The sequence below is a fragment of the Oreochromis niloticus genome, unplaced genomic scaffold (assembly GCF_001858045.2).
Source record: "Oreochromis niloticus isolate F11D_XX unplaced genomic scaffold, O_niloticus_UMD_NMBU tig00000238_pilon, whole genome shotgun sequence".
NCBI classification, from domain to species: Eukaryota; Metazoa; Chordata; class Actinopteri; order Cichliformes; family Cichlidae; genus Oreochromis; species Oreochromis niloticus.
This window is the reverse complement of record NW_020327098.1, coordinates 74,513-93,727: the sequence shown is the minus strand read 5'-3', so window position 1 is coordinate 93,727 and position 19,215 is coordinate 74,513. Positions and strand designations below refer to the sequence as shown.

Below are 19,215 nucleotides of genomic sequence, written 5' to 3'. Positions count from 1 at the left end.
CCTCTACATTAATGATAAGCTTAGTGAGAATCTGTCTTCAGAGAAAAGCATCAATCTGTTCCACTGTCTGAATGAACTGAATGATCGTTCTCTAGTGGAGGAGATCCAACAGTCCCTGAGATCAGGAAGTCTCTCCACAGATAAACTGTCTCCTGCTCAGTGGTCAGCTCTGGTCTTCATCTTACTGTCATCAGAAAGAGATCTGGATGTGTTTGACCTGAAGAAATACTCTGCTTCAGAGGAGGCTCTTCTGAGAATGCTGCCAGTGGTCAAAGCCTCCAACAAAGCTCTGTAAGTAAATATGAGGTAATTACTTGAGTTTTGCATATTAAAAGGAATCTGTAAAAATGGCTGATTTAATGAGTGTTCAATTTTAATTAAAAAGGAAGCTTGTGTGTAAAATTTAAATTATCAAAACTTTGTTTTTTTGTTGTTGTATATTAAAAACAAAACAAAAAAATAACCCCTCTCCCCACACATACTACATGAAATGATCTGTTGTTCTTACAGTCAAATATATGATAAGTTTAATCTTTCATAGCACCTGAAAGTGTCATTGTTTTTTAAACATTTGTGAATGTATCCGTTATGAATATTTTGGATCAACAGGTAAAAATCAGTAACTCCCAATAAATAAATTTGAATGAAAAGTAAAATAAGGACAATTCCGTGATGTCTGTGAAGGTTCTCAGTCATCCAGGTCATCATAGTCTAAGGAGCTTGGAAGGGAAAAAGCGTCTGGATTTCTTTAAGTTGCATGAAGACATTTCACCTCTCATCCGAGTAGCTTATTCAGTTCTAGGGTCAAATGGTGGCGAAATCCATATTTAAGCCCTGTGGGAGTGTCACCCCCAAGAGCTTAATGTGAAACCTAACCCCACCCTATCATGTGATTTCCTGAGGTCAGATAGCCCAGGTTGTGAGTGGGCCCACTCACATATGGATTAATAGATTATCACAAACAGAAGCAGGGCAAATCAGAATGAAAGTTTCAGCCATCCTCTCCAGTGCCAAAGTCCCTCCATCTAACCTCACCATACAATGGTAATGGTAATGGTAAATGGCCTGTATTTATATAGCGCTTTTACTGGTCCCTAAGGACCCCAAAGCGCTTTACATATCCAGTCATTCACCCATTCACACACACATTCACACACTGGTGATGGCAAGCTACGTTGTAGCCTCAGCCACCCTGGGGCGCACTGACAGAGGCGAGGCTGCCGGACACTGGCGCCACCGGGCCCTCTGACCACCACCAGTAGGCAACGGATGAAGTGTCTTGCCCAAGGACACAACGACCGAGACTGTCCGAGCCGGGGCTCGAAACGGTAACCTTCCGATTACAAGGCTAACTCCCAACTCTTGAGCCACGATCGCCCCTACAAGAAAAGAAGACTGTTGCCACGACATCACCATATTACCAGCTGACAAAGGAAGGTGCACTGTGGTTCTAAACACAAAGGATTACCACTCAAAGATCAACAATACCTACGAAGCCTTAAAGCAAGACCGCACGAGCAGCTACAAGAAGAAAGTTATAGCTTGTCTTTAAGACCTTGAAAGGGACAAAATCATGGACCGCCCTACATATCATCACCTATACACAGGGGATGCCATACCCTGCATTTACGGACTTCCTAAGATTCACAAAGAAAGTGTCCCACTCAGACCCATTTTCACCAGCATAAACTCAGCCACTTACAACATTTTGAAACACTCTCATCCTAGCACCTCTAGTGGGGAATACTCCACATCACATCAAGAACTCCACCCACTAGGTCCAGAAACTCACCCTGGATCCAGATGAAACCATGGTGTCTTTTGATGTATTCTCTCTTAACTTGCATACCAACTATGGAGGCAGTGGAGACTGTCAGAAAATGATTACAAAAAGATAGCTCATTGGAAGCATTGATGCATTCTCAATCATCCAGGTAAACAAATCTACAAAAGTTGATTCTGTTCATTTGTACGTAGCATTTTCAGTGGGAGAAACGTTTCATCACTCATCCAAGTGACTTCTTCAGTCTCAGCTGACTGCAGGTTTCCCCAATCTTATAAACAGTACATTTGCATAATGACTGAAACCAGCCCACTGAAGGAACAATGGGCTGGGAGGTCAGTTCCTTAATCTTAATTATGCAAATTCTTATGACCATTGATCAACAACCACTGACCAAAACTCACTGATCAAAGACCACTGATCAATGACTATGAGTACCATTCACAGTGTTGCGACTTTCATCCATAAATAAAGTCGCGGCCGGCTGAGTTGGTTGTGTCCCTGTGACACGCCTCCAATAATCCATAATCAGTCATACTTGTACTTTGCGTATTTATTTTAAGAACAAAACAAAAACAAACGTTTGCACTTTCAATCAATTTACAAATAGCGCATGCATTAACTGATGTGCCAAAAGAATGACGGTCAACAGAAAAGTTTGCCCACAAACCACTCACCCAACACACCTGCTGCGAACACCGACATTAGGTAAACAGACAGTGACCACACCCACATGTCATCAGCTGAGATGCAGGTAAAGCTATACACCTGTGCCACCATAACAAATAAGCAAAACATAAACATTGACTTTGGCTCTTACACATAGAGTTGGGGAATTTCTGCAATCACAGCATTGTAAGATGGTGAAAGATGTACCCTTAGGCCCCCTCCTCGATTCAGAGATGGTCTTTCCCTTTTCACGTAAACGGCCTCCTTGACTCCGCGCTCAAACCAGCGTTCCTCCCTGTCCAGGATGTGTACATCCTTGTCATTGAAAAAGTGTCCACTGGTCTGTAGTTGTAAATAGACTGGAGAGTCCTGGCCTGACGCAGTGGCTCTTCTGTGTTGTGCCGTCCACTTCGCCAGAGGTTGTTTGGTTTCCCCGATGTATAAATCATGCCATGCCTCCTGGCACTTAACAGCGTACACTATGTTACTCTGTTTGTGTCGGGGGTGGACCAATTTTTGGCGCAACGTGTTTTGGGGTTTAAAAGCCACAGAGACACTGTGTTTAGAAAAAATGGTTCTAAACTGCTCCGATACTCCTGACACATGCGGGATCACTACAGTTTTTTGCTTAGACAGCGGTTGTCCTTCTGTCCTGGATTGGCTGGAGCTTTCTTTTGGCGCTTTCTTAGCTTTGACAATAGTCCAGCTGGGATAACCACATTTACTCAAGGCCTTCTTGATGTGATGTTCTTCAGCTTCCCTTCGGCTTCCCTGGCCGCTGTGCCAGTCCTTGAAAGACAGAACCAACTTTACCCCCTATCAGTTTTGCACACTGTTAGACCTCTGCCTTACCACCACATATCTCAAATACAATGAGGGTTTCTACAGACAAAAACATGGATGTGCCATGGGCTCCCTGGTGTCACCTGTTGAAGCCAACCTTCACATGGAGGAAGTGGAAAGAAAGGCTCTTGGCTCATTTAAAGGCAGAGTACACAGCCACTGGTACAGATATGTAGACGACACCTCGGTAAAAATCAAAACACAAGAACCTCAACATTGAAGTTTACCGGAAGCCCACACACATGGACCAGTACCTCCTCTTTGACTCCCACCACCCTCTGGAACACAAACTTGGAGTGATCAGGACCTTACAACACCGGGCAGAAAATGTTCCCTCTAAGCCTGAAAGGAAAAGAAGGAACACACACATGTAAAGGAAACTCTCAAAACATGCGCTTATCCTAATTGGGCTTTCATCAACTCAGCAAAGATGCACAGAAAAGAACATCAGACACCAACTAGGGAGGATCAGAAAGACAAACGCAACAACATTGTCATTCCCTATGTAGCCGGTGTATCTGAAAAACTCAGGAGAGTCTTCTCCAAGGACGTGGTGTTTTCAGTGGAAGAAACGTTTCATCACTCATCCAAGTGCTCCTCAGCAGTGCTGCCATTTTCATGAACCAGGACAGAAATGAACTGAACTGTTGTTTCCTCATCAACTTCTTTCTGTCTGCTGAATCTGTAGTGAACCAGCCAGACCAAACCACAACAGGAGCTGGATCATTGCTTCATGTTTGAAAGGAGCTTTCTTTATCAGTCGCTTCATTATAAGAACAAGAAGCTAATCAGATCCTGTCTCTGTCAAACTGAAGGTGAGATTAACAATGAAAGATGCAGTCCCAGTGTGAGAGACTAATAGTAGTAAACACACTCGTATGAATGTGTGAATGAGGCAAGTATCAAAGTGCTCAGAGGAGAAAAGCTCCATATAAGAACCATTATTCCCATTATGATTCCAAACTGTTCCGGCCTATGAAGCTGAACTCTGTGTGAACAGCTGACCTGTGTCATGTGACCAAGAAACCAACCAGACCAAAGACAGAAGCTGCAGGAGCTGGCAGCTTGTGACTGTCGCTCCCTGTTAAATTCCCGAGCTCATAGATTTCTTTCTATAAGTCTGTGAATCAGAAGCAGACACACGGGCGTGGTTAGCAGATAGAGCTCTATAACCTATGCTGCATGCTAACAAACATGGACAAAACCCCAGGGCTTCAGTGCGCTGTCATCCACACAGTTCTCTGTTCACGTCATGAAACGTTTCTCTTCAGGTTTCATTTGCTCTTCTGATGGTGGAGTTCTTCACCTCTTGTTTCTACAGATGTATCAGCAAAGATCAGAGTAATGACAGAGGGATTTGTCATTCAAAAGGACATTTTGTGGACATCATCTGTGCTTGGCCATCAGTCTCGCTCACTAACTGCAGCCCAGCCGCTCAAATCACAGATGAACTCAGTGGAGATACAGCAGCAGCACGTGGCTTTGAATAAGCACACGAAACTGACCTTTCATCACATTCATACATGTGAAAGAGTTTGAATTGTCAGATTGTGCTGAGCAGCTTTTCCTGTGCACTCTGACTGAGTTAAGGGGCATGTTGGTAACCTACAGTGCTGTGCAAAAGTCTGGAGCCAGCCCTCAATTATTTCTACTCTGATGGGAAATGCATGCAGCGAGTCACTGAAATGTGCAAACACACAAGGAAATACAGCAAATCAAAAGACAGAAACAGTCAGTGTTTAGTTTGTTTACAGCCTGAACACTTACAGCCTGAACTCTCAAACAAGGACTCTGTCACAGAGTGTTTTATTTTGTAATTTTGTAATTTTTGAAGTTTTCATGTTAGTTTGGTTATAGGTTTGTGTTGTTCTTATTTAGGGGTCAGTGGAGGTTTAGGTTAGTGATTGTTTATCATCTGTCTCATTGGTTTCTGTGTTTGGATCCTTGTCTAGTCTGTCATGTGCGTTAGGCCTGTTAACCTTGTGCTGTCGTGTCTAAGTCTGCATGTTTCCTGTTTTATTTTGAAAAGGGTCTTGTGTTCTGTGTTCATGTGGTTAGTTTTACTCTTTCCTGTGCATCATTATATTTATCCTAGTCAGCTGTTTCCTCATGTGTCTCCACTCCCCCTGATTGCCTCGTGTGTATTTAAGTCCTCTGTTTTCTGAATGTCATTGTCATGTTGTCTGTTATCCCCACCATTGTCTTAGTCATTGTCATAGTCTCAGTCATAGAGCTTCATAGTGTTTGTTTCTTAGTGTTTTTTAGTTTGCTTGGGGTTTCATGTCCAACTCCTGCCATCATCCAAATAAAGGATCGCTTTTGTTTAAACCTGCAACTCTTCGTCCACATCTGCTTTTGGGTCCTGTTTCAAAAAACACACCGGCGCACCCCGCCGTGACAGACTCACCTTTTTTTCTGCCACAGAGACTGTGAGATGCATGGCAGCTGTTATCTTTGGCATTTCTTGTGGATCCAAGCAGAGAAATGGGAGCAAATGATGTGTTTCCATGACAGCCTGGTAGTATTAAAGTAGCTCCAGATGCAGTTTAAACATCTGGCTGTGACGTGTGGACATGAATGGTAAATGGCCTGTATTTATATAGCGCTTTTACTGGTCCCTAAGGACCCCAAAGCGCTTTACATATCCAGTCATCCACCCATTCACACACTGGTGATGGTAAGCTACATTGTAGCCACAGCCACCCTGGGGCGCACTGACAGAGGCCAGGCTGCCGGACACTGGCGCCACCGGGCCCTCTGACCACCACCAGTAGGCAACAGGTGAAGTGTCTTGCCCAAGGACACAACAACCGAGACTGTCCAAGCCAGGGCTCGAACCGGCAACCTTCCGATTACAAGGCGAACGCCCAACTCTTCAGCCACGATGAAGTCAAAGTAAAGTCACATTTTATTTATAGAGCACCTTTCAAGACAACCATTTGAAGACAAAGTGCTTCAGCACAAAAAGCAGAGCATAAAAAAGAGTGAAGTCATTGCAAGTTGTTACGAAACCAGTTTTTCCCCGGTTCTTTATTCGTCGAGGGATCCAGAAATGGCACCGGAACTCAGTAGCCATTTTTACAAAATCTTTATTCATCTTTATTTAAGCATGCACTTCTAGAAGGGAAGACGAGGCCGGTGTGTCCCTCTGCAAAATCTTCACCCCTTTGTTAGTCACAGCCAGCTTTATAGAAGCAGCCCTATCATAAATCCCCCACAGTGTGCTGCAAACTCTGTGTCTGTGTCTATGTGCACGAGCACGTGAGTGCCTGTGTGTGCGCGTACCCGTATGTCTATGTGAGTGCACGTGAATGACTGTGTGCGCGTACCTGTGTGTATGTCTGTGCACGTGAGTGAATGTGCATATAGGTGTGGGAGTATATCAGTTAAAACACTGTGGGTGTGTGTCTCTTCCTAGAGGCCATAAATATCATCTCCCCTCCAGACCACAGTTATAAAGTTAAATGTTGAGACCCCCACCTAGGTATACCCTGAGGAATTTCCACTTAACATTAACTCCTTTCTGTCTTAGAAATAGCTGATAACTGCAAACATCTGCGAACAAATATAATTCTATAAAGTTGTTCTATATGGTGTGTAACTGTTAATATAGAGCGTTATTAAATTTATTGCTAATGCAATCATATGGCACACTGACTTCTGAGGAAATTTTAGATGGCACTTGTCTTCAGAAAGGTTGCCTACCCCTGGTCTACAGGATGGACGGTGGCCCTGAGAGCTCACACACACTGCTGCTTCTAAAACACCATGAAACAGGAAAATTCTGTGAAAGCACAAAATAATCAAAGTTCAAAGAGACAATAGTGACAGAAACAGAGGCTTCACTGGTGCTGTGAGGGAGGAATCCCAGAGAAACTTCCTTCCTGCCAGTATACGAGCCCACCAACAGAGACAGAACCAGTTCATCCTCCATCACTTACTGTGGCTCACGTTGCTCTTCTGTTGCTTTCCATCATATCTTTACTCGCTTCTTGTCTTAATTGCACTTAGAAACATGTTGAGTCTTTAACTTGTCACAGCTGCCCAGATGTTGCTGCTGAGAACATGTGGAGCTGATTCATGTAGTCATGTGTCTCTGTGAACAGCCAATCACAGGAAGACATTCAGAAGCAACAGAAACTCAGAGAAACAGCTGAGATGTGCTGAGTGACACAAGAACTAACAACAAATGTTAAAGTTCAAATGGCTGTTTTGTTTGCAGGGACTGTGAGTGGATGGAGACGTTGGTCTTCCTCAGCTTTGAGTTCTTCCTCTCTTATGAGAACCTCAGGGGGAGAACATGTGCTCACTCTCAGCTGGTTTAACAGGAAAGAAGAGAAACTGTTTGTAACAGCGAACTCTGCCACCTTTCTCTCCTCAGTCTGCTGCTGGACGCTGTCAGGCCCATGAAGCTCTGCTGTAAAGGCTTCCATGTCCCAGGCTTCACCTTTACCTGTGACCAATGGGAGGCGTGGCCAAAACAGCGATGGGGAGTGGAGCAGCAGGTAGGAGAGGTGAGCCTCTAGTATGCAGCCTGTTATCTGTGGGAGGACATGACAGCAAATGTTGCTGATTCAACATCTGTGTGACAGCTGGAGCAGCACAGTCTGTAGGAAACATCTGTACATGTAGGAGACACCAAGGTTTACATGGTCGAAGCAGACGACTGACTCAAGCAGCCTCACATTACAGGCTGCTGGCTACAAGCACATGAACACAGTGACTGGTTTCACTGGTGTCTGTCCCAGTCTGTGGCAGAGATACAGGAAGTCACAGACAGATCCAGCCTGCACACACGTTTCCTCTGGGAGTTTCACAACACACCCTGTTTGTGTTTCTCACTAACATGTTGTAGTTTTCCCTGCACACAGCAGCACTTTGATCATTTCTCCTGCTTTTCTTCCTTTTCTAGCTTTTATGCACTGACAGTAAAACAAAACTCCAAAGTCATCATCTGAGGAGCTTCTTAAGAGTTTCTGTGAGTGAAGTCAGCCGCTCAAAAATAAGTGTGTGTGTTGATCTATGTTATCTAATGTTCAGAGAGGACTGCACTGATTTAGCATCCAGATGAGCAGCTTATGAGCCAACAGAGGAGATTTAACTGTATTATTTTGGTTTAAATGTAATAATTTATGATTTCATGTTCCAATATTTCACTTTTCCCAACGTTTTGTTATCATTTGGTGTAAAAACCATGACAAACAGCAGTGTTACAGTTGTTAACATTAGCTCCTATAGAGCACTCAGTCATTGTATTGGTGTTAGAGACATGAACATATCTGAGCTAATTGTGTGTTTCAGACGTGCAGCAAACCCAACTGTCCCTGTGGTTTTCCTGCTGTAGACATTATCCCCCATGATGTTTTTAACGTTGACCTGGATCCGCCCCGGTGAGTCCTCTCCCTTTTCGGAACTTCTCCCGCCAGACTGCGCCTTCTTTAACACTCCTAGGACTGTGGGCAGGGGTGGAGGAGTAGCCTCGGTTTTTCGAACTAAACTCAGAGTGCGACTATTGCCCTCTGCCTCATATTCCAGCTTCGAGGTACAACTTCTGGAGCTGCTTGATTCCTCTCGGATTCTCTGTGTGGTAGTGTACCGCCCTCCAAAATGTATTAAGGACTTTATCAGTGAATTCGCTGAGCTTCTAGGATCTATCCTCTTGCTTAACGATCGTGTTCTTATTTGTGGTGATTTTAATATTCATTTATGTTGTGAGGCCGACCACCTCGCCAAGGACTTTTTATCACTCATTGACTCATTTAATATCACTCAGTGGGTTAGACAACCAACTCACACTAAAGGGCATATGCTGGGTTTGGTTCTGTCGTACGGCCTGGATATTTCCATCACTGACATTAATGATGCTGGGATTTCGGACCATTTCCCAGTTATGTTTAACGTCCAGTCATGTAACTTGGATCTGAACTTTGAGGGCCCACAGTGCCTAACACGCCTGATTAATTCGGAGTCTGTTGCCCTCTTTTCCGAGGCTTTTACTAACACTGTTTGCTATGATGACTTTAGTAATGCTTCCCTCTCGGTTGATGGTTTAGTTAACTTTATTACCTCTACATGCTCCTCCATCTTGGACACTGTAGCCCCAGTAAAGACCAAACGCCGTAAAATCTCTCGTCAACCCTGGTTAAATGAATCTACCATTGCCCTCAGACGTGATTGTCGCCGAGCTGAGAGGAAATGGAAGAAAGATCAACTCCAGGTGTCTCTAGACATCCTGTACATGAGCCGGTCCACATATCAGAAGGCCGCTAAAATGGCTAAAACATCTTTCTTGTCAAACATTATTGCAACTAACAGTCATAACCCTCGAGTTCTATTTAAAATTTTCAACTCAGTGGTTAATCCCTGCCCTGACGTCTTGATAGATGCCTCCCCGGGCCTTTGTGAGAAATTCTTGGACTATTTTGTAGATAAAATTTCACTACTAAGGGCTTCACACCCCCTGATTGTAAATCATGCCCCAATCTCAGTATGTTCAGCTGCCTTCCATCAGTTTGAACTGGCATCACTCACGACGTTAAAAGAATTAATTAATACCCAGAAAAATTCTAACTCTTTGTTTGACACCATCCCTTCGCGCATAATTAAGGAGGCGTTCGATACTATCGGGCCTTGTATCCTATTTTTAATGAACTTATCATTGTCATCTGGCTGTGTTCCGACTGCCTTTAAACATGCAGTCGTGCAACCAGTTATAAAGAAAGCTAGCCTTGATCATAATACGCTAGCGAACTACAGACCGATTTCTAAACTTCCTTTTTTGTCAAAAATCCTAGAGAAAATTGTGCTTCAACAACTTCAGACTTATTTAGAGAGAAATGGTCTATATGAAAAATTTCAGTCTGGATTTAGACAGCGTCATAGTACTGAAACTGCTTTATTAAGGGTTTTTAATGACCTGCTCCTAATTACTGACACGGGGCGTCCCGCAATCTTAGTCTTACTGGATCTGACGTCGGCGTTTGACGCTGTTGACCATGATATTCTTTTGACAAGGCTTGAACAAGTAGTTGGCCTAAAAGGAACTGTCCTTACATGGTTTAAATCCTATTTCTTTAATAGGTCATTCTCAGTCATGATAGGTAAATATTTTTCCACACCTGCTCTCCTTCGTTGTGGTGTCCCCCAGGGCTCGGTGTTGGGCCCTGTGTTGTTTTCCTTGTATTTGTTGCCATTGAGTTCAATATTTGCTAAACATAATGTCTCTTTTCATTGTTATGCGGACGACATTCAAATTTATCTTCATCTGACAGGACTTCCTTCCTCCCCATTACATCTTCTGCTTGATTGTTTAAGGGATGTTAAGGAATGGCTATCACAAAATTTTCTTACATTAAATGAGAAGAAGACAGAAATTATTGTCTTTGACAGAGATACATCTCCAGGACGGCTGAATGACATATTTGGTCCTGCTGCTAGTCATCTTACTGATGCTGTTAGGAACCTTGGAGTCATTATGGATAGCTTATTTAAACTAGATAAACAGGTATCTAGTGTGGTTAAATCCAGCTTTCATCAATTACGTCTAATTTCTAAGGCTAAATCTTATATTCCCTACAAGGATTTGGAGAAACTTATTCATGCCTTCATTACTACAAGGCTAGATTACTGCAACTCCTTGTATATGGGCCTACAACTCTCCCTTCTTCAACGACTGCAGCTAGTTCATAATGCCGCAGCTCGCCTTTTGACTGGCTCAAGAAAGTACGACTCTATTACCCCTGTCTTTGCAAACGTACACTGGCTCCCCATTAAATTTAGAATTGATTTTAAAGTTTTACTGTTTACTTTCAAAAACTTAAATAATATGGCACCTGATTACCTAGCTGATCTTCTCTGCCCGTATAGCCCCATAAGAGCACTAAGATCATCAGACCAACTGCTCTTAGTGCAACCCAGGTCTCGCCTGAAAACCAGAGGTGATCGTGCCTTCGCCGTTGCAGCACCTAGGTTATGGAATACACTTCCTTTCCATATACGCGCATTGGATTCTATTCAGTCTTTTAAGTCACGTTAAAAAACATATATGTTCGACATTGTATTTAAGGTCAATTAGGGCAAACTGCATCCGGATTGCATTGGATTATGTAACTATTTTATTATATTTTCATATTTATAATTTTATTATATTTTGATTTTATGTGTACTGTGATCTTATGGAAAGCACTTTGGTGTACTTCGGTCTTTGAAATGTGCTATATAAATAAACTTTGATTTGATAAACTTTGATGATGCTGACGTCCTCTGGTCGGACGAGGTCACACGCACGTTTATGGATTCAGATGCTGATTGGACGAGACTGATGTCACACTTTGTGCTATAGAAGCAAATCAAAGAAGAACTAGTTGAACCTGAGCTGTCTGTAGTGGTGACACCAACACCATGGCAGCCTGCACATGCTGACCCAGGGTCAGTGTTGAACCTGTAAGCTGTGTCCTCATAGTTCAATATGTCCTCACTGCACAGATCAATGACATCAGAGCTGTAATGTTGTTCCCGTCTCACTAAAACTTCTGACATAAGGTGACTTTTCTGGGTGATTCCTACTCCAGGGTCACCAGTTTGAATCCCTCTGTTACTGCTGGGAACATGCTGATAAAGTGCCCTTGAGCAAGGCCACATCCAGCTTATGAAGCCAACCCTGGGCTCTGCTTGCTGGCAGAGACAGAGTAATAATAATAATAATAATGGATTGGATTTATATAGCGCTTTTCAAGGCACCCAAAGCGCTTTACAATGCCATTATTCATTCACGCACTGGTGGAGGCAAGCTACGGTTGTAGCCACAGCTGCCCTGGGGCAGACTGACAGAAGCGAGACTGCCATATCACGCCATCAGCCCCTCTGGCCAACACCAGTAGGCGGTAGGGTAAAGTGTCTTGCCCAAGACACAACGACCAGGACAGAGAGGCGGGGATCGAACTGGTGACCTTCCGGTTACAGGTACGCTTCCCAACCCCCTGAGCCACGGTCGCCCCGAGTAGATGAAACAGCTCAGTGGATCCTCTCAAAGCTAACAGCGCTCTGTCATCAATAAGTGAAATAAAGCTGACTCACCCACAGCTGCACACAAACACCTCCAACACCTACAGGTCAGTAGATCCACTGCTGTCGCTGATGGGCCCAAACTTTGCTTGTTCAGCGTTTGCTGCTGCTGACTTTGAAAATCACACCAATGGAATCAAATATATCGACTCACCTTAGACTAAAGAGAAGCTCGGCACTGCTCACAAAACTCAAACACAAAAGGCTTTTTAAAGACAACAATCACTTTGACAGACACACAAACATGACTGAGTACAGAGGAGCTGCTGGTTTGAAGCCACAGAAATGTTCAAATGTTTAAACACACTGCAGCGTTGCAGCCATGATGCATTTGTGCTGCTGATGCCACACACATTAGCTGCCTTACATTTTAGTACCAGTTCATCTCTGACTATGGCAGCACAGTCTTTCCAGTACAGTGATGTTGGTGGGGACAATGGGGACCGTACTGATTGTTCATTGGCTGTAAGCCGGGCACATGGACGTTTAACTGGTGCCTTGATTGCTCTGCAGTCTGTTGTGCCTGTGAGCTGGTCCTAAAATGAGACAGATTATAATTGTCAGCATTCTGTTAATGACTCTTATTATGTGCACTCTCCTCCACTGTCACACTAAACACATTAAACCTTTATTTTTGTGTAAAGTCAGGATTTATTTATTGGCTCTTCTTAAAAACGTCACTAAGTGCAAACATCAGCAAACATTATACAAAAGTAGATTTAGAAGCTGAACAGAACTGAAAACATTTAAAGTGACAGTCAGCACAAATCCAGCTGACATCTCCATCCAATCCAAGTCTTCATTTAAAGTCATTATAAATGTGACACACGGTTTGTTACAGTATTGATCCTGCCTGATGCTGCAGGGCAAACATCATAAAACAGGCTCAGCATTTATTTCCATTAAAAAACTTTATGAAGGTTTTATCATTAAAAACAAACCATTGTTCTGTAGTCGTCCCAGGACTGTTGGTCAAACGTTCTCTCCACATGTTTAAGGTTGAGCTCACTTTATCGTCTCCCTGAAGGAGGAAAGCAGATGTTACTAAACATCACAATAAAACATGTGAAATGGGTGCACATGAGGAAAGAAGCCGTCTGCACTGTTAAAGCGATGCAAACATCTTCACACATAAAGCAGCAACACCTCTCAGTTTAGCAGCAGCTGGTAAAACCCACAGTGATCTTGGAGCCTCCCTGAAGGACTCCTTCATCAATAACTGTCAGGAGGACGATTAAACCTTCTGCACACGTCCTGTAGTTACACACTCGGTGAAGAAAGACAATGTCCTCGCTCTCCAACATGATTTCATCCAGGACGCTCAAACACAGATTAGTTTCCAAATATTAGACGCACTGGTTCTTCATGCGTTTCTACCTGAGCACTCAGAGTCATTTCTACAACAGGCCTCATTCACCTGTTGGTGCATCTGTTTCTGTGTTTGGCTGTTTCCATCAGTGCCTGATGTTTGTGATCTTTGATCTATTCTGATTCTCTCTTTGTAACAAAAATATTCTTTGGCTTCTTTTGCAAACAAGGCAAAAGAATTTGAATGGATTCATTTACTGATCTTACTTTTCTAATGCAAAGCTGTCCTTTCAATGCTTTAGAAAGAAAACCAAACAATGTTTTTAAAACTTTCCCAAAATATAAAAGCTATTAAAACCATAAACTTCTGCTCCTTGATCATGTGATTCTTCTTCTAGACTGTATGTAATTGTTATTGCTAATTATCAATAAAGTTGTTTTTTTATAAGTTATGTTGTAAAGGAAGCTTGGGGCGAGGGAGGAGGGGCGACTGAAAGCAGGTTCATATAGTGGGAAAGTTTTCAGGTCATGTGAGGGTATTTACTGATGCATCAACACTGTCAGATAAAAGAACGGCTGTTGCATTTGTTCTCCCAGAAATAAGTTTGGTGATGAGTAAAAGAATTACAGATGATGTGGCAGTTTATACTGGGGAGCTGGTAGCGATTTTACTGGCTTTGAACTGGGTGGAGGACGCACCAATAGGGAGCTATTTGGTTTGCTGGGACTCTAGCAGCTAGTGAGTATAGGTGATATGTCTTCAGACTCTAGGCAAGATATTGTTTTTGATATACTTCATTTATTGTATAGAATCAAACACAGAGGGATAGAAGTGGATTTCTTATGGCTTCCTGTGAATATCGGTGTTGATGCAATGAACAGGACGTTAAGTTTGTAAAAGGTGCAGCAAGAAGAAGTCGTGTAGGTTTGACTATAAAATGCAGTAAAAGTGAGGTGAAGAGTATAATCAAGGTAAAGATGAAGGACGAGTGGCAGGCACAATGGGACAGAGACGGAAAAGGCAGATATTACTATACAGAAAACAGTCGGGCCATGTAGAAGAAGCTGCAGGAGAGACGAGGATATAATCTGAAGAGTCAGATTTGGTCACACAGGCTTGAATAGCACACTTAAAAAGATGGGTAAACATGACACAGGAAGTGTGACTTCTGTGGACAAGAGGAGACGTTTGACGGGTTGTTAGCATCGTCAGGATGCTGGATGGAAATGCTGTGCCTGATAGGATGCCAGTGATTAGGCTGGACTTTGTCTTCCTGTTACAGATGGATCCAGGCCCTGGATGACTCCTGGAGACACATGACCAACACTAGGCTGCCTTCATCCATCCTTTCCTCCTTCATTGAGACTCTGAGTCAGAATCAGCATGTATGTAACAGGGTGGGGACCTACAACTACCTGGATGGGTGGCAGTAACAACAGCAGTAACAGCTACAGTATTAATCGAAGAAGTGAAGTTGATCATTTATTTAATCACATTTTAATGAAGATTTGACAAAACAAGGATGAAGTTTGTGTTTTGTTCGTTTTATCAGTGATTTGAATCATTTCATTTCAGAGAGTGAAGTTAAAGCAGACGTGTGAACACACTAATAAACATAAAGGGACACAACTACTACTCCATGATGTAAACCTGAAGTATTACACAACTTTATGAACCACCTGTTATCCTGGTAGACGAGTACAGCAATAAATCTTTTACTTGAACATCTTCTGGCTCCAATAAGCTTTGAAATGTGACCATGAAGTTAGCTACACACTGACTGAAACCCACAGCTGTGACTGTGGATCACATCCACATACAGTGTACCTGCTGTCTATGTGTGAGCCTTTGCACTGCTGCTCACAGCATCATTATATCACTCAGCGCTCGGTGCTGTTATTGAATCCACTTTTTACTGTACGTGCAATCAAGCTCCTCTGCAGAGCTTCATGAAGATGCTGAGATAAAGAACCTGCTAGACCTGCACCTGCTAGAAAATATCTTAGAACCAGTTTATGTGTTAAAGCAGGGGTGTCGAAATCCAGGCCTCGAGGGCCGGTGTCCCTGCAGGTTTTAGATGTGTCCTTGAACCAACACAGCTGATTTAAATGTCTAAATTACCTCTTCAACATGTCTTGCAGTTCTCCAGAGGCCTGGTAATGAACTGATCATTTGATTCAGGTGTGTTGACACAGGGTGGGATCCAAAACCTGCAGGACACCGGCCCTCGAGGCCTGGAGTTTGACACCCCTGTGTTAAAGGATCCTTTGCAGTTGTGATTGTTGCCTGTTTTTGTCCTTTGGTTCCTGGGAGCCTTTTAACATTTCCATCAGCAACAAATATCTGAACAGGGTTTATTGTTGGAAATACAGGATTAAATAGTTGTGATTATTTGTAGAGTATTTATTAGATGTTGTTAAAGATGATCAGATAAGCTGTTTGTTTAGTTTAATGCTGTGGCTTCAGTCAGCATCACTGTGCTGTATAGTTTTATTTTTCTGATCTTTCTGTTAGAGTTGCTGAATAAAAGCCTGGTTGGTCTGCACCTCACCTCTGCCTCGAGCCTCCTTCTTTAAACCAGCAGAGGGTCTTCATTCAGTGATTACAGCGCGAGTTGTTCTGCAGGAGACCGAGAGAACTGTCCTTGGTCCATAATGACATTAATCCTCAAAAATAGTTCTGGCATAATAATTGTGCACACAGTGTAAAACTGAAGAAGCTTCTCAGATGAAATGTCTTCAAGAAACTTAAAAAAGTCCAGACACTTTTGTTTCTGAGCTCCTTAATTCAATTCAATTTTATTTATATAGCGCCAAATCACAACAACAGTCACCTCAAGGCGCTTTGTATTGTACAAAAGATACAGAGAAAAACCCAACAATCATATGACCCCCTATGAGCAAGCAATTTGGCGACAGTGGGAAGGAAAAACTCCCTTTTAACAGGAAGAAACCTCCGGCAGAACCAGGCTCAGGGAGGGGCAGGGCCATCTGCTGCGACCGGTTGGGGTGAAAGAAGGAAGACAGGATAAAGACATGCTGTGGAAGAGAGACAGAGATTAATAACAGATATGATTCAGTGCAGAGAGGTCTATTAACACATAGTGAGTGAGAAAGGTGACTGGAAAGGAAAAACTCAATGCATCATGGGAATCCCCGGCAGCCTACGTCTATTGCAGCATAACTAAGGGAGGATTCAGGGTCACCTGGTCCAGCCCTAACTATATGCTTTAGCAAAAAGGAAAGTTTGAAGCCTAATCTTGAAAGTGGAGATAGTGTCTGTCTCCTGAAAGCTGAAGTTTTGTGTATATGTGTATATATATATGCTATATTATCCTGGAGGATAAACATGAGGGATTAATAAAGTTCTATCTCTCTATTAAAATCCCTCAAAATAAAGGAAATGTGAATTTCAGGCAGACATGTTTTTGAAAGAGCCACTTAAATGGAAAAATGTCACTATCAACTGTTGGGAACGAGCCTCATTAGGACCTCGAGTGTGAGCGACTTTGTTGAGTTTTTAAAACCAGCCAATAGGAGCTTCTGTGGATATCAGCTGAGGCTGAACTCAGGAACACCATCACATATAAATACACAGAATTAAACACTAAATTAAAGACATAATTAAATAAGGACCAGATCAACATGATAGAGGTCAAAGGTCAGTCAGAAGAGGTGTGGTTAAACACTGGCAGTACAGCGACCTAATGCAGTTTGGTTACCGCCACTGGAAAAGCCCCGCCCCCTCTGAGCCTCCACTGTGTCCTCAGCAATGTTCCCTCTAATTTTTCACGTGTCTGAGCGAACACACAAACTCCCTGAGCGTCACTTGGACCACTGTGAGCGACATCAGACGTGTGCACTGTGGTCACGCCAGCATCTAATCCATCCAAGTTACATGGTTTATTAAAATAATCAGATTACAGCATTTATGTTAGACTACTTTTAATTAACTGCTTTAGCCCACTTACAATGAAAATGTAAAAAAAAATCTAGTCATTGACCTGTGTAGTATGTTAACACTATTGGAAGTAAAAATAACTTGAACTCCAATTTCGAAAACACAAATTTTTTTTCTTTTCTTTTTTTTTTTATAAAGCTCTGACTTGTATTATGAGTCTGTGATCTGGGAGAGAGTCCTGTAACTCTGTCTGCCAAATACAGTAAATAATGACCAATGTTGGGCAATAATTATATAGTTACCGTAATTGTCGGGCTATAAGCCGTTACTTTTTGCACAAGCTTTGAACCCTGCGGCTTTTAGTCAGGTGCGGCTTTTCTATGGATTGTCCATGATTTTTGTGACATCGTAAGAGGATTTGTTTTGTTTGTTCCGCTGTTTTGCGGCACTACGTTGCCTGGCGGAAGGGCATGTGATCAGACACACAGTATCGGGGTTCAAGAGTGGTATGTTGGTCACATGTCCATCCGCCAGGCAACAGTGCCGTACGAAGTAGCGCGAAAAACAAACTTCAAAGTAGCGCTACGCGTTCAGCGGGAGGCGTAGATGACGAGCGGCGATAAACTTGCGAAAAGCAAGTTATGCTCAACTCCACCGGTGGATTCTGACAGCGTGGAAAAGTGTGAAAACATCCATGATCACCAACGGATTTCAAAGGGCTGGACTGCTGCATGATGGAGAGGAGGACACCGCCACGGCCCTTCTGAGGGTGTTCGACTCTGACACTGACAACGAGGATTTGTTTGGTTTTGAAAGTGACAACAAAGGAAAGAAGCTGAGAGTGGATGACGTAGCCATCCCGAGCCCGTTCGTATCCGACACTGGAGAAGAGGACTTTGGTGGTTTTAGTGCGCAGGAAGATGGTGGTGAATGACTGACTTTTCTTCTTGTTAAAGCCGTGTCACTGCACCTGAGCCTAAAAGGTAGGCTGAATCTATTTTTCTGGTGTGCTGTAGGTTATTGTTATGTACTACATTTGTTACTCATTTATGAAGCACAGTACATGTTTCATACTTGAAATTACCGGTACTTGTACATATACCTAAAGACTTATGCAAATATGTACCCCTAATTTGTTTTTCAAAAAATTTATAAAAGGGATGTGTCTCCAAACAGCCATCTCTTTCCTGACAATTCCCTTTGTGCATATCCTCTTACATATGATAAATCAACATTGAAACACCTGCGGCTTTTAGTCAGGTGCGGCTAATGTATGTACAAAACAGGATTTTCCCCTGATTTTAGCTTGTGCGGCTAATATTCAGGTGCGCTTTGTAGTCCGGGAAATACGGTACTTCTTCAAGTAAAAGTAAAACAAAGTTTTTTGCAGCTGTTTACCTAAAAATGCAGCCAAGGCGTTTTTAAATAAACATTTCAAACTATTTACAGAACAATCAGCTGTTCTGCTTCAAATCTGATGCCACACAAATTATTTGTGCCACTCCAAAAAATAATTTCTGTCCACTATGAGATAAAAGAGAACAACAGCCTGATACCTGCAGGCCTGACAACAGGAGATGTATCACTGCTGTAACACCTGTAACATTCAGCAGTCGCCTCATTGTTCTGACACACACAACAAAACTAT

The 19,215-nt window shown here is 42.8% G+C and overlaps 1 long non-coding RNA gene across 1 annotated transcript; it reads left to right on the top strand.

Moving 5' to 3' along the window:
- Nucleotides 1-248: 248 nt before the first annotated feature.
- LOC109199528 (uncharacterized) lies at nucleotides 249-15,070 on the top strand. Its single transcript, XR_002059895.2, has 3 exons — nucleotides 249-291; nucleotides 7,677-7,809; nucleotides 14,950-15,070. It is a non-coding gene; the product is annotated as an uncharacterized LOC109199528 (long non-coding RNA).
- The last annotated feature ends 4,145 nt before the right edge of the window (nucleotides 15,071-19,215 follow it).